This window comes from Rana temporaria, chromosome 2 (assembly GCF_905171775.1).
Source record: "Rana temporaria chromosome 2, aRanTem1.1, whole genome shotgun sequence".
Classification (NCBI taxonomy): Eukaryota; Metazoa; Chordata; class Amphibia; order Anura; family Ranidae; genus Rana; species Rana temporaria.
In genome coordinates, this window is record NC_053490.1 from 121,495,121 (window position 1) to 121,509,316 (window position 14,196).

The following is a 14,196-nucleotide window of genomic DNA, read 5'->3' on the forward strand; positions in this document are numbered from 1 at the left end:
TATTGCATCCACAGACACGAAGGTTGGGAGTTATTACTGGGTCCACTTACACCAATGATAGGGGGTTACAATTGTGACCATCGACACAGACACCAATGTGGCGTTTACTGTACTACCAACTTCTTATGTGTGCATTGGGATACACTGCAAAAAATGCAAAATTTTTGGGCAACAATGTGCATTATAACCCTTTATGTTTTATGGGCGGCCTAACTTCCCGCATTGCACCTCCGTGTATGAAAATGAGCGGCTGTTGGGCTCTGGTAGTGTTGGGGACCATATGCTCTAAATTTTCAAGTTGAGCACCACTGCTGTAGTGGTGGTAATGTCTGCTTATCAGAGTTTCTGATTGGATGTCAGATCTTTCTAGTGAATCAGTTATGACCATTCCAAGATAAGGAAGGAAGGGTATGCATGCATGCAAATAACTATTCGGGTTCATACACACAAAGAACGCAGCTTCTCCTGGAGTTGTGCGTTTTGCCTGTAGAAGCACCTCAAGGTTATCCTATGTGTCCATGCACATTAGGGCGATTAGAGGCAGAAATAAAACCCTTCTGGTTTGCTTGGAACTTTCTGGCAGGAAAAAAAACAAACACACACACACACACACACACACACACACACTACCAAGCTCTCCTAAACTCATGTAAAAAAACGAAAAAAAAACAAAAAAAACTCTATATGAGCAATAATTTTCTGCCAAGGGAACTGGCAGAAAGCCCAGCATGCATGGAGCCTTAGGTCTTAGAAGCTCATGCACACAAAACAAAATCTTGCTTTTGCAGACATGGAGTGAGTGGCACAGAGGAGGTGGCAGCACAAGGTGCCTCCCATCCACCCTCCTACAAGAAGGGCTATGGCACCCTTGTGATGGCCAAAATGAGCGAGGACCTCCTCCTCCTCCTCCTCCGAGTACTCCTCCGGAGGCACAGCCTCCAGCCAAGCAGAGAAGGCTGCGGTGAAGGCAGCAAGGAAGGCTGTCAGGAAGAGCAAGAAGTGATGGCCTTGCTTCAAGGTGGTCTGACAGAAGGCAGTCTGCTGTAGTACCACTACCTTGGGACATCTATCTGACCTGCTGCTGTTCTTGACCTCTGGGAGTCAAAGACCAGATTGGGCTCCCTCCTGTATGTGCCTCTCAATGTCCCAATTTTAGTCTCCACACACAAGTGCACAAATGGCAGCAGGTTATTCAGTGCTGCCGTGTATTTTTTTTTAATTTATATTCTTTACCAAAATAAATGGTCTTTTTTGGTTTACAGCTCATACTTGTCTGTTTTTTCTCCAACTAAAAATGTAGCTTGTGAGTAGTCAGGTTAACTTTAAAAAAAAAAAATACAAAAAGGTGTAATTATAAAGGGACAGATCAGATAAGACCAAACAATAATGTTGCAATGGTGGTAACTTGACACCAAAAAACATGGAGATGACTAGAAATTGAATAATATTTAAATATTTAAAAATGAAGATCTGCATTTGAAAGAAAAAAAAAACCCCCAAACATTATATATATTTTTTTCTAACACCCTAGAGAATAAAATGGCAGTCATTGCAATACTTTGTTACACCTTTTTTGCGCAGCGGTCTTACAAGTGCACTTTTTTTGGAAAAAAATAAGACAATAAATTTTGCCCAATTTTTTTACATATTGTGAAAGATAATGTTACGCCAAGTAAAATGATACCCAACATGTCACGCTTAAAAATTGCGCCTGCTCGTGGCATGGCGTCAAACTTTTACCCTTAAAAATCTCGATAGGCGACGTTTAAAAATTTCTACAGGTTGCATTTTTTGAGTTACAGAGTAGGTTTAGGGCTAGAATTATTGCTCTCGCTCTAATAATCGCGGCGATACCTCACTTGTGTGGTTTGAACACCGTTTTCATATGCGGGCGCTACTCGCGTATGCGTTCGCTTCTGCGCGCGTGCTTGTCGGGACAGGGCGCTTTAAAAAAAAAATATTGTTTTCGTATTTATTTTTATTTATTTTACAATTTTTAACACTGAAATAAAAAAAAAAAATATCACTTTTATTCCTATTACAAGGAATGTAATAGAAAAAAAGCATGACAGGTCCTCTTAAATATGAGATCTGGGGTCAAAAAGACCTCACATCTCATATTTAGGCTTAAATGCAAAAAAAAAAAAAAAAATTGGCGTCCTTTTTTTTCCACAAATGGTATTTGATCACCTTTGCGGTTTTTATTTTTTGCTCTATAAACAAAAAGTAGCGACAATTTTGAAAAAAAAAAAATGCAATATTTTTTACTTTTTGCTATAATAAATATCCCCCCCCCAAAAAAAAAACATTTTTGGCAAAAAAAAAACCGCAATAAGCGTTTATCGATTGGTTTGCGTAAAATTTATACAGTTTACAAAATAGGGGATAGTTTTATGGCATTTTTATAAATTAATTTTTTACTAGAAATGGCGACGATCAGCGATTTTTTTCGTGACTGCGACATTATGGCGGACACATCGGACACTTGACACATTTTTGGGACCATTGTCATTTTCACAGCGAAAAGTGCTATAAAAAATGCACTGTGATTACTGCGAAAATGACACTGGCAGTGAAGGGGTTAACCACTAGGGGGCACTGTAGGGGTTAAGTGTGACCCAATGTGTGTTTCTTACTGTAGGGGGGTGGGGCTGGACGTGTGACGTCAGTGATCGTCGTTCCCTATATCAGGGAACGGACTATCACTGACACTGCCACAGAGAAGAACGGGGAAGATGTGTTTACACACACACACACACCACTCCCCGTTCTTCAGCCCCTGTGACCCGATCGCGAGACACCCGCTGCAATCGGGTCCCCAGGTTTTGCGGCCGCAGAGCTTGGGACCGGGTCGCTTCGGATCGACCCACGGCTGGGCTCTTAAAGAGGACGTATATATACACGTCCATGTGCCCAGCCATGCCATTCTGTCGACGTATATAGTCGTGCGGCCGTCCTTAAGTGGTTAAAAGGTGGAAAAAGTTTCTGAAATTATTATAGACTTTATATCCATTGTATATACAGCAGGTAAAATAAAATAATAAAATATTTAAACACGTCACCATTTTTCTAGGCCCCAACAGTACTCACTGGAACATTCAGAAATCTTTCTATAACCAATGCCATCAGTATGCTTTGCAACAATAAGGTTAGAAAGATCTCGAGCGAGCTCTATGCTTCTACCCATCATGAGATATTTCTTGTGTGCCACCTTGGTGATGGGACACCATTTCATAGGCAATCAGTTGAGACTGAACCAGCCGATATTGATTTGCACTGACAAGGTGCAGGATTGCTTTCTAATTATGGATAAATTTAAGCTGGTGTCTTTTTCCATACCCTTTTCCACCTCCCTTTCTTTGCATGTTCAATACTTTCCCCCTTTGTCATTCCATTTTATTACACAACTTAATTTTTGAACTGGTTTTGGTTTCTTTGTATGTATGGATTGCATGGGTTGTACCTAACATGTGGTAAGTGTGTGTGTATGTATATTTTAATTATCGTGCATCTCTCTTTCTATATACAGTATCTAAACAAAAGGTAGAGAGCAGTGCAGCGCAAACCAGTAAATACAATAAAACAAATGTGTAGATAAGTAAATTAAAAAAGTCAAGAAAAAAGGAGGAATGTAGGATCCTATGATCCAGTTCCTAGGAATCTTCACCACATGTAATAAAGCACCACAAATTAAAACGTGATCCCTCCACCGATAAAGATGGGTACTCTCACCTCAATCGACGTGTAAAGACTCGCTCGTGTTTCATCCCATACAATTCAATGACGCTGTGATGTTTGTGTTATCTCTCCCATGCTATATTGAATCGGCTAAAATGTGAGTAGCCGGTTATCGTTTTTTACTGAAATAAAAAAATCAATTGAACCCAGTGGAAGCGCTTAGATCAGTGGTCTCAAAGTACCGGCCCGCGGGCCATTTGCGGCCCGCGGACCAGTTATAAATGGCCCGCAGGCAGGGCAGAAGTGGGGGGAGCAAAAAAAAAAAATAATATAATTTTTTTTTGTGAGCTGGCGCTATTTGGTGGTGAGCCGTTGGTATTACAAGTTATTATCACCAGATGTGAGCTGGCGCCATCTGGTGGTGAGCCGTTGGTATTACAAGTTATTATCACCAGATGTGAGCTGGCGCCATCTGGTGGAGGACGTTGGTATTACAAGTTAAGCATTACAAGTTAAACAGCAATTCTAATGTCATTTTACACTATTTTCACTGCCATCTTCTTCCCTCTAATTAGAACCCCCAAACATTATATATATTTTTTATCCTAACACCTTCGAGAATAAAATGGCGATCGTTGCAATACTTTCTGTTACGCCGTATTTGCGCAGCGGTCTTACAAGCGTACTTTTTTTGGAAAAAATTACACTTTTTTTAATTAAAAAATAAGACAACAGTAAAGTTATCCCCATTTTTTTTTATATTATGAAAGATAATGTTACGCCGAGTAAATTCATACCCAACATGTCACGCTTCAAAATTGCGCCCGCTTGTGGAATGCCGACAAACTTTTTTACCCTTTAAAATCTTCATAGGCGACGTTTAAAAAAATCTACAGGTTGCATGTTTTAAGTTACAGAGGAGGTCTAGTGCTAGAAGTATTGCTCTCGCTCTACCAATCGCAGCGATACCTCACGTGTGGTTTGAACAGCGTTTACATATGCGGGCGCTGCTCACATATGTGTTCGCTTCTGCGCGCAAGCTCTTTGGGACGGGGTGCGTTTTCTGGCTCCTAACTTTTTTAGCTGGCTCCTAGATTCCAAGCAAATTTGTCAAACCCTGACTTACACCAGTGCAGGTGGTAATAATGCGCTCGCTGACACCAGTGCTGGGGGTTAATAATGTGTTCGCTGACACCAGTACTGTTGTTTTTGAAGTTTGAAAGTTTGCATGCGGCCCCCCATGGGATATGGAAACTTGTCTTGTGGCCCTCAGGTAATTTGAGTTCGAGACCCCTGGCTTAGATACTGTTCCTTTCTCTGCATGTTCCGGTCCATATGTGTGGCTGTCATTCTGAGGATCTGAAATATTTTGCCTCCTGGTGTCTTTGGCTGTTATATTTGAAGAATCATCATCACTGTGCCGCCTGGTTTTTCTTTTATGAAATACCAGATGGTCAAATGAGCATGTGTAACACAGTGGTCTTATGCTGAGGGGAGAGTACCCATCTTTATCGGTGGAGAGATCACGTTTTAATTAGTGGTGCTTTATTACACGTGGTGAAGATTCCTAGGAACTGGATCATAGGATCTTACATTCCTCCTTTTTTCTGGACTTGGTTAATTAATTTACTTATCTACACATTTGTTTTATTGTATTTACTGGTTTGCGCTGCACTGTTCTCTACCTTTTGTATCACGTTTGGATTTTGTGAATATCCTTTTTTGTGTTCAGCTAGCATTCCTATAAATATGGCCTGAAGGTCGTATTTTCATTCAGATATTTATTTTCTTTATATAAATAATTTTAGTGTATTTTCACTTATATTTAGTAGTGTGATAGGTTTGATCTATTTTTGCGCTGATTGAACCTCTGGTCTATCAAATTATATACAGTATCTGACAAAAGTGAGTACACCCCTCACATTTTTGTAAATAATTTATTATATCTTTTCATGTGACAGCACTGAAGAAATGACACTTTGCTACAATGTAAAAGTAGTGGGTGTACAGCTTGTATAACAGTGTAAATTTGCTGTCTCCTCAAAAATAACTCACAGCCATTAATGTCTAAACCGCTGGCAACAAAAGTGAAAATGTTCAAATTGAGTTCAATTAGCCAATTTTCCCCCCCGGTGTCATGTGACTCGTTAAGAGGTCTTGGGTGTGAATGGGGAGCAGGTGTGGTAAATTTGGTGTTATCGCTCATTCTTTCTTACTGGTCACTGGAAGTTCAACATGGCAAACACCTCTCTGAGGATCTAAAAAAAAAAAATAATAAAAAAAAATAGTTGCTCTACACAAAGATGGCCTAGGCTATAAGAAAATTGCCAAGACCCTGAAACTGAGCTGCAACATGGTTGCCAAGACCATACAGCGGTTTAACAGGACAGGTTCCACTCAGAACAGGCCTCACCATGGTTAACCAAAGAAGTGGAGTGTACGTGCTGAAACTGGAAACTGGACTTCAGGCAGTTTTCATCGGTTTGGACCGACTGGGTGTAGGCGGCCTTAGATTTACTTTACCAATAGCACGTGCTAAAAACTACCATTTTCATTGTTTAGTTGGTTGGATGCTGTTTATCAGCCTTTCCTAACCCTTTTAACCATGGTGAACAGTTATAAAAATGATATCCTCAGCTCACTCTACATTAGGAAGATCAAGACATTATAGAAACAATTAATTACATTGGGTAACAGTGAAAAAGAATGCACCATTTAATTAGGGGTGAGTTGGAAAAGGGCATCCGTACATTGTCAGTGAAAGGGAAAATGTCAGTTTGATGGCCCTGGAACGTTAATCTGCCACTGTGCAAGGAACCCCTAACAACCTCTAAGGAACCTTAGGGTAAAGGTAACGTATTTGGCCCCAATGTTCCTGATAATCAGGCCTTAAATGTCACTAATAGTTATTAAAGCAGAGGTTAATTTGTTCCCACTGTATATGCTTAAAATTTGGGCTGATCACACTTATTGCTCTAAGAAGAAAAATGTTACTGCGCTGATCTAATTATCCAGAGGTATTTAATCTCTGGGAATATGGACATAAGTGAAATATCAGGGCCACAATGTACCCAATCTTAAGTGTGAATAACCTGAATACAAACAATAAAAAATATAAGAAATATATGAGACATACAAATGTGACACAGTGATTTCAAACTTAAATCATATATCTAGATCAGTGTGTCAGCATACAATCCATATGCCACAGTGCTTCTATGAGAAAAATGGCTGTTGCTGCTACTGACCAACCAAATAGTGAAAACAATACGAAAGATATTACAAAAAAATATATTATATATATATATATATATATATATATATGTGTGTGTAAAAACCCAATATGCGGTACGCCAACTGCACCGTGAGTTGTCCAATAACCAATATTGGAACAAAATATTCCACTTACCACAGTAATATACCACTTACAGTAATATAGGTGATAAAATGTTGTTTTTTGTAAAGTGTCCCTGGCAGCGTCAACCAGAGACGGTGACTGCTACACAGGGACTATTGGCAGTAGCTAAAATAACCAATATTACATCCTGTGTGGGGAATTAGCCATTACCTAAAATAGGCATAGACTAACACAGGATGCCAGTAACCAAAATGGCGGAACGGACACTTCCGGTAACGGAGGCAAGGTGGCCGCACAAGCACTTCCGGTTGCGGCGATAATACAGGGAATAACACACAGGGCGACAAGCGCCCGCACACGGGGGTGGGGGGAGGTGCACAAACGAACGGAGGTAGCAGCGCACATAGCGCCCCACACATACAGCCACCCTGGCTGCTGGGCATATTTATATTTATATTTTTATTGCTGACACCCAGTAACAACAGCCAGGACTGGCAAATAGCCAGGTATCCAGTAACCAAAATGGTGGAACAGGAACTTCCGGCACCATCAGCTAAGATGGCGGCCGGAAGACTTCCTGTTTCCTGTGAATGGCCAGGACTGGCAAAAAGCCAGGTATCCAGGAACCAAAATGGTGGAACAGGAACTTCCGGCACCATCAGCTAAGATGGCGGCCGGAAGACTTCCTGTTTCCTGTGAATGGCCAGGACTGGCAAAAAGCCAGGTATCCAGGAACCAAAATGGTGGAACAGGAACTTCCTGCACCACCAGCTAAGATGGTGGCCGGAAGACTTCCTGTTTCCTGTGACTACCTTGCAGCATTTCAGGGAATCCACAGGGGTATAAATACAGCCTAAACAGTAGTGTCCACAGCTCTCCTGACGACGCAACTAGCGAAACGCGTAGAGGCTGTTTGGACACACACATTGAGGGTGCAGCACACCAGCGCGCACGGACCCCTTGTAGCAATACATGCGGAGCACAGCGGGGCAAGCACACCTCTTAGGACGCCACTTAAATGCTGGTCAGCGGCTTTTAACGGTTGACACTGCCAAAGACACTCAGTGCCGGTCAGAGGCACTTTATATTGTAAGTGTTATATTTTTTTACCTTTTTTAAATAAATACATATTTTAATATACTACACCATGATGAGCCCCTTGTTTTTGAGGAATTGATGACACCTTGTAAAAGGGAAAAGGAGGCAACACCCACTGACCGACAAAGAAAAGACACCACTTTGGAGCCTAATAATATCTGGGGTCTGGTGAGTGTTGATTTTAACCATTGGTGATGGTGGCACATCTTTGTCGGGTGGAAGAGATAGCGGCACTTTCCTGTATACAGCATTACCAACATTGAACCTTGTGTTTGCTGGAACCTATTGTATAAGAGCAAGATTGCCTGTCATTTGGACTATTTTTAAGTGCAGCCAGCACATTGCACATTTGTATGGTTGTTTGATAATTATTTCACTTTTATTGATATTTATGATATTTATTTTATTTTGTTCCAATATTGGTTATTGGACAACTCACGGTGCAGTTGGCGTACGGCATATTGGGTTTTTACACACACATATATATATATATATATAATATATTTTTTTGTAATATCTTTCGTATTGTTTTCACTATTTGGTTGGTCAGTAGCAGCAACAGCCATTTTTCTCATAGAAGCACTGTGGCATATGGATTGTATGCTGACACACTGATCTAGATATATGATTTAAGTTTGAAATCACTGTGTCACATTTGTATGTCTCATATATTTCTTATATTTTTTATTGTTTGTATTCAGGTTATTCACACTTAAGATTGGGTACATTGTGGCCCTGATATTTCACTTATGTCCATATTCCCAGAGATTAAATACCTCTGGATAATTAGATCAGCGCAGTAACATTTTTCTTCTTAGAGCACTATTGACCCCCACTAAGGGCACACAGTACTGCAGCAGATCACAGTTCACATTTATTTATTTATTTATTTTCTTTTGCGCCGGTGACACTCACAACCAATTGATCACACTTATTGTACACATTCCAATGTAAATAGCTGTTCAAGAAATTGAAACAATGTGAATCCAAACAATTTCTTTTTTTCAGTAGTTTTTAAGTATGATCATAAAACAGCAGAAACCAGTACATATGTTAATACCTAAGTGCAACACCCTCTACCTTAGGTTCTCTGTCTTGCCTACATTAAAGCATGGTGGTGGTGGGAGTGCCATGGTCTGGGGGCTGCATGAGTGCTGCCGGCACTGGGGAGCTACAGTTCATTGAGGGAACCATGAATGCCAAAATGTACTGTGACACACTGAAGCAGAGCATGATCCCCCCTCCCTTTAGAGACTGGGCCGCAGGGCAGTATTGCAACATAACGACCCCAAACACACCTCCAAGAAAACCACTGCCTTGCTAAAGAAGCCGAGGGTAAAGGTGATGGACTGGCCAAGCATGTCCCCAGACCTAAACCCCATTGAGCATCTGTGAGGCATCCTCAAAAACGAAAGGTTGAGGAGCGCAAGGTCTCCAACATCCACCAGCTACATGAGGTTATCACGGAGGAGTGGAAGAGGACTCCAGTGGCAACCTGTGAAGCTCTGGGGAACTCCATGCCCAAGAGGGTTAAGGCAGTGCTGGGAAACAATGGTGGCCACACAAAATATTGACATGTTTGGGCCCAATTTGGGCATTTTCACTTAGGGTGTACTTACTTTTGTTGCCAGCGGTTTAGACATTAAATGGCTGTATGTCGAGTTATTTTGAGGGGACAGCAAATGTACACTGTTATAAAATCTGTACGCTCACTACTTTACAATGTAGCAAAATGTAATTTCGTCAGTGTTGTCACATGAAAAGATATAATAAAATATTTACAAAATTAGAGTGTGAGTGTGTGTATATATATATATATATATATATATATATATATATATATATATATATATATATATATATATATATATATATATATATATATATACACACACACACATATACACACACACATATACACACACACACATATACACACACCTCTAAAAAAAATTAAAGGAACACTTTTTAATTTGGACTATAGCATCAAGTCAAATAAACTCCTGGGATATTGATCTGGTCAGTTAGAGGAACTACAGTCTGCCCACATAATTTGTAATAAAAATATCTTTGTCATTCTGAAACTTCTTTCCAACCACTTTGCATATTATTTTAAATTTACTGCAATTCTGTATTTGCCAAATATACTGCAAAAATTTCCCTCCACAGAGTCTGGCTGCATTCATTTTAACTGTGGGCAGCTGAAGCTGCTACCTGTTCACTCCTGGATTTACAGACACACAGAGGCACACCTCCAGCTCTGATTGGCCCTCTTATGACTCAGCCCTCTCTCTCTCTCTCTTACCCTGATCGTTCAGCATGACCGGTTTGGTGGTGGGGCAGCAATTTCCTAGGGAGGCATATACATGGAGGGATGCACAGACCTCTACAGGCTAGACCAGTGATGGCAAACCTTGGCACCCCAGATGTTTTGGAACTACATTTCCCATGATGCTCAACTTCACTGCAGAGTGCATGAAAACCATGGGAAATGTAGTTCCAAAACATCAGAGGTGCCAAGGTTCGCCATCACTGGGCTGACATTTTTTCACTTTGATTTTAGGGGTGTACTCGAATTCAAATTCCTTTTTCCACCTCAAATGTGTGGATGGGGGAATTGCTCCCCTGGGGCCATTGTACTCTGAAGGCAGGGGACATCCCCACTGTCAGAACACACCGATTGGTTGTACAGAAGTCGATCTGTCCCCATAAAGTCCCTGCTGAACCATCTGAACTTCGATCCATATATGGCCAGCTTTACACAACTACCCTGTTTCCCCGAAAATAAAACCTACCCCTAAAATAAGACATAGCGTACTTTTCCAGGCGGACTGCAATACAAGCCCTACCCCGAAAATAAGCCCTAGTTTAAAATCCTATAACCCACTCTATTACAGTAGTACACAATGTACAATGTGTGTTTCTGTAACATAAATGCAGGGAAGAGAGCTCCGGCAGGTCACAAAAGCGCAGAGCGGTGCTATAATGAAGGTATTTGGCACAATTATATTACAGAAATACACATTGTACATTATATACTACAGTAATAGAGTGGATTACAAGATTTTACAAGCATTTTAACCAAGTTCACACTGGGGATTCCTAACAGGCAGGTCGAGAGAGGGGAAGAGAAGACAGCACATTACATGGTAAGACCTACCCCAAAAATAAGCCCTACTGTGTCTTTTGTTGCCAAAATTAATATAAGACCCAGACTTATTTTCGGGGAAACACGGTATTAGATCACATTAACCACTTCCTTTCCTTAGGAGTTGGAAGCATTTCTACCAGGATCATGGCTGAAGCCATGATCCTGGTATTGCTCTTTAGAACAGTCAAAGGGCTTTCTACAACTTCCTTTTCTGGGCTCTCCCTGACCCCCCAAGGAGCCTGGGACCCATGCAACCTCTCACATGGGATGCACTATGAAGAGAGAGCTCTGGGGTGTAATAGATGCTAGATCTCTCCACAGACCATGCTATCACAAGGGATGGTGTTATCTCGTGATAGCAATAAAGTTCAATCAAAAAAATAAAATAAATTAAAACCCTATTCCAAAATGGATTAGGATTTAAAAATCCTACAAACAATACCCCATAATGACAATGAAAATGTACATAAGTATTTATAGCCTTTGCAATGACACTTGAAATTGAGTTTAGGTGCATCCCATTTCCACTGATCATCCTTGAGATGTTTCTACAACTTGGAGTCCACCTGTGGTAAATTCAGTTGATTGGACAGGATTTGACATCTGTCTATATAAAAGGTCCCACAGTCAACAGTGCATGTCGGAGCACAAACCAAGCCATGAAGTCCAAGGAATGGTCTCTGTAACCCTCCAAGACTAGATTGTATCAAGGCACAGAAAAATGTCTGCAGGATTAAAAGGTCTGATTGAGCACACTGGCCTCCATCTGTAAATGGAAGAAGTTTGGAACCACCAGGCAGGGGTGTTGCTAGGTCTACAAAGAATCTGGGGCTAGAGCCATAGCAGCGAAGTAAAGAGAGTCATATGCTTGGAACGGGCATACCCATCTATATAGCTAGTGTGTGCGATGATATATATCACTACATCAGGGTCCCCAGAGAGCCTACCCCTTACATCAGGGTCCCCAGATAGCTTGTCACATTACCTGGCACAAGATGCAGGTTGTTACATACAGAGAGGCTAGGGAATATACAGGAGAAGCTGGGTATACAGAGAGGCTAGGTAGGGTAGTACAGAGTTTCCCCCCTCGTTCTCCTTCATGGTCTGCACTCACCTGCCGCCTCCCTAGTTCAGGATCTTGTGCGAGAAAGTTCCTTTCGACTAAGGATGAGCTCCAGTGTGTTCCCATAGTACACGTGCAGAGCCCGCCAGGAAGTGTGCACGGCACTGTGCTAATCACAGCCAGGGAGACACTGTCCCGATGCTTGGCTGCAGAGATCGGGAAATGTCTCCCTGGCTGTGATTAGCGCAGCACAGACTTCCTGGCTGGCTCTGCACGTGTACAATGCGAACATGCTGGAGCTCATCCTTTTCCCTTGACTAGGATATGGGCACAGCAAGGAGGAGACTCACTCTCACACTGATCTCCTAGCTCTAGCGGTCAGTGAAGCATCAAGTGCAGACTCAGGGAGTGCCCCGGCGCAGCGCTGTGTCAGGCGGCCTGCAACACCCATGGTAGGGCAGGGCTACCCCCTAACTAAGCAACTGCCACCAGGACTCTTCCTAGAGCAGGCCATCTGGCCAAACTGAGCGATCAGGGGAGAAATGCCTTAGTCAGGGAGGTGATGGTCACTGACAGAGCTCTAGCGTTTCTCTGTGGAGAGAGGAGAACCTTCCAAAAAACACTCCTCCAATTAGGCCTGTATGGTAGAGTGGCCTATGGGAAGCCACCAACTCAGTAAAAGACATGACAGCCCACCTGGAGTTTGCCAAAAGGCACCTGAATGGCCATCAGACCATGAGGAACAAAATTTTCTGGTCTGATGAAACAAAGACTGAACTCTTTGGTCTGAATGGTAAGCCTCATGTCTGGAGGAAACCAGTCACCGCTCATCACTTGGTATTTTTCAGCGGCAGGAAATGGGAGACTAATCAGGATTGATGAAAACATAAATGCAGCCATGTACAGAGACTTTGATGAAAACTTGTTCCATAGCGCTCTGGACCTCAGACTGGGGCAAAGGTTCATCTTAAAAACAGGACAACGACCCTAAGCACATAGCCAAGATAACAAAAGGAGTGGCTATGTGACAACTCTATGAATGTCCTTGAGTGCCCCAGCCAGAGCCCAGACTTGAACCCGATGGAGAGATCTAAAAATGCCTGTGCACCGACACTCCCGATCCAACCTGATGGAGCTTAAAAAAGGGTCTTGCAAAGAAGAATGGGAGAAACTGCCTAAAAATAGGTGTGCCAAGCTTGTAGCATCATATTCAGAAAGACTTGAGGCTGTAATTGGTGCCAAAGGTTTAAACAAAAAAAAAAAAAGAAATACATTTCAGAACTTTTTCCACCTTTAACCACTTAAGACCCGGGCCAATATGCAGGTAAAGGACCAGGCCTTTTTTTGTGATTCGACACTGCGTCGCTTTAACTGACAATTGCGCGGTCGTGCGACGTGGCTCCCAAATAAAAATTGGCGTCCTTTTTTTCCCACAAATGGAGCTTTCTTTTGGTGGTATTTTTTAGAGCGAGAATTTTGTAAAAAAAAAAATGCAATATTTTTTACTTTTTGCTATAATATCCCCCCAAAATGTTTATTTATATATTATATATATATATATATATATATATATATATATATATATATATATATATATATATATATATATATATATATATAAAAAACTAAAAAACTAAAAAAAACACACGTTTTTTTCCCTCAGTTTAGGCCGATACGTATTCAACATTTATTTTTTATTTTTTTTTACAAAAAATATCGCAATAAGCGTTTATCGATTGGTTTGCGCAAAATTTATAGCGTTTACAAAATAGGGGATAGTTTTATTGCATTTTTATAAAAAAAAATTTACTACTAATGGCGGCGATCAGCGATTTTTTTTCGTGACTG

The 14,196-nt window shown here is 41.3% G+C and overlaps 1 protein-coding gene across 4 annotated transcripts in view; it reads right to left on the reverse strand.

Moving 5' to 3' along the window:
- Positions 1 to 14,196, reverse strand: part of OS9 (OS9 endoplasmic reticulum lectin) — a 92,146-nt gene that overhangs the window by 23,305 nt on the left and 54,645 nt on the right. The window lies entirely within an intron of this gene.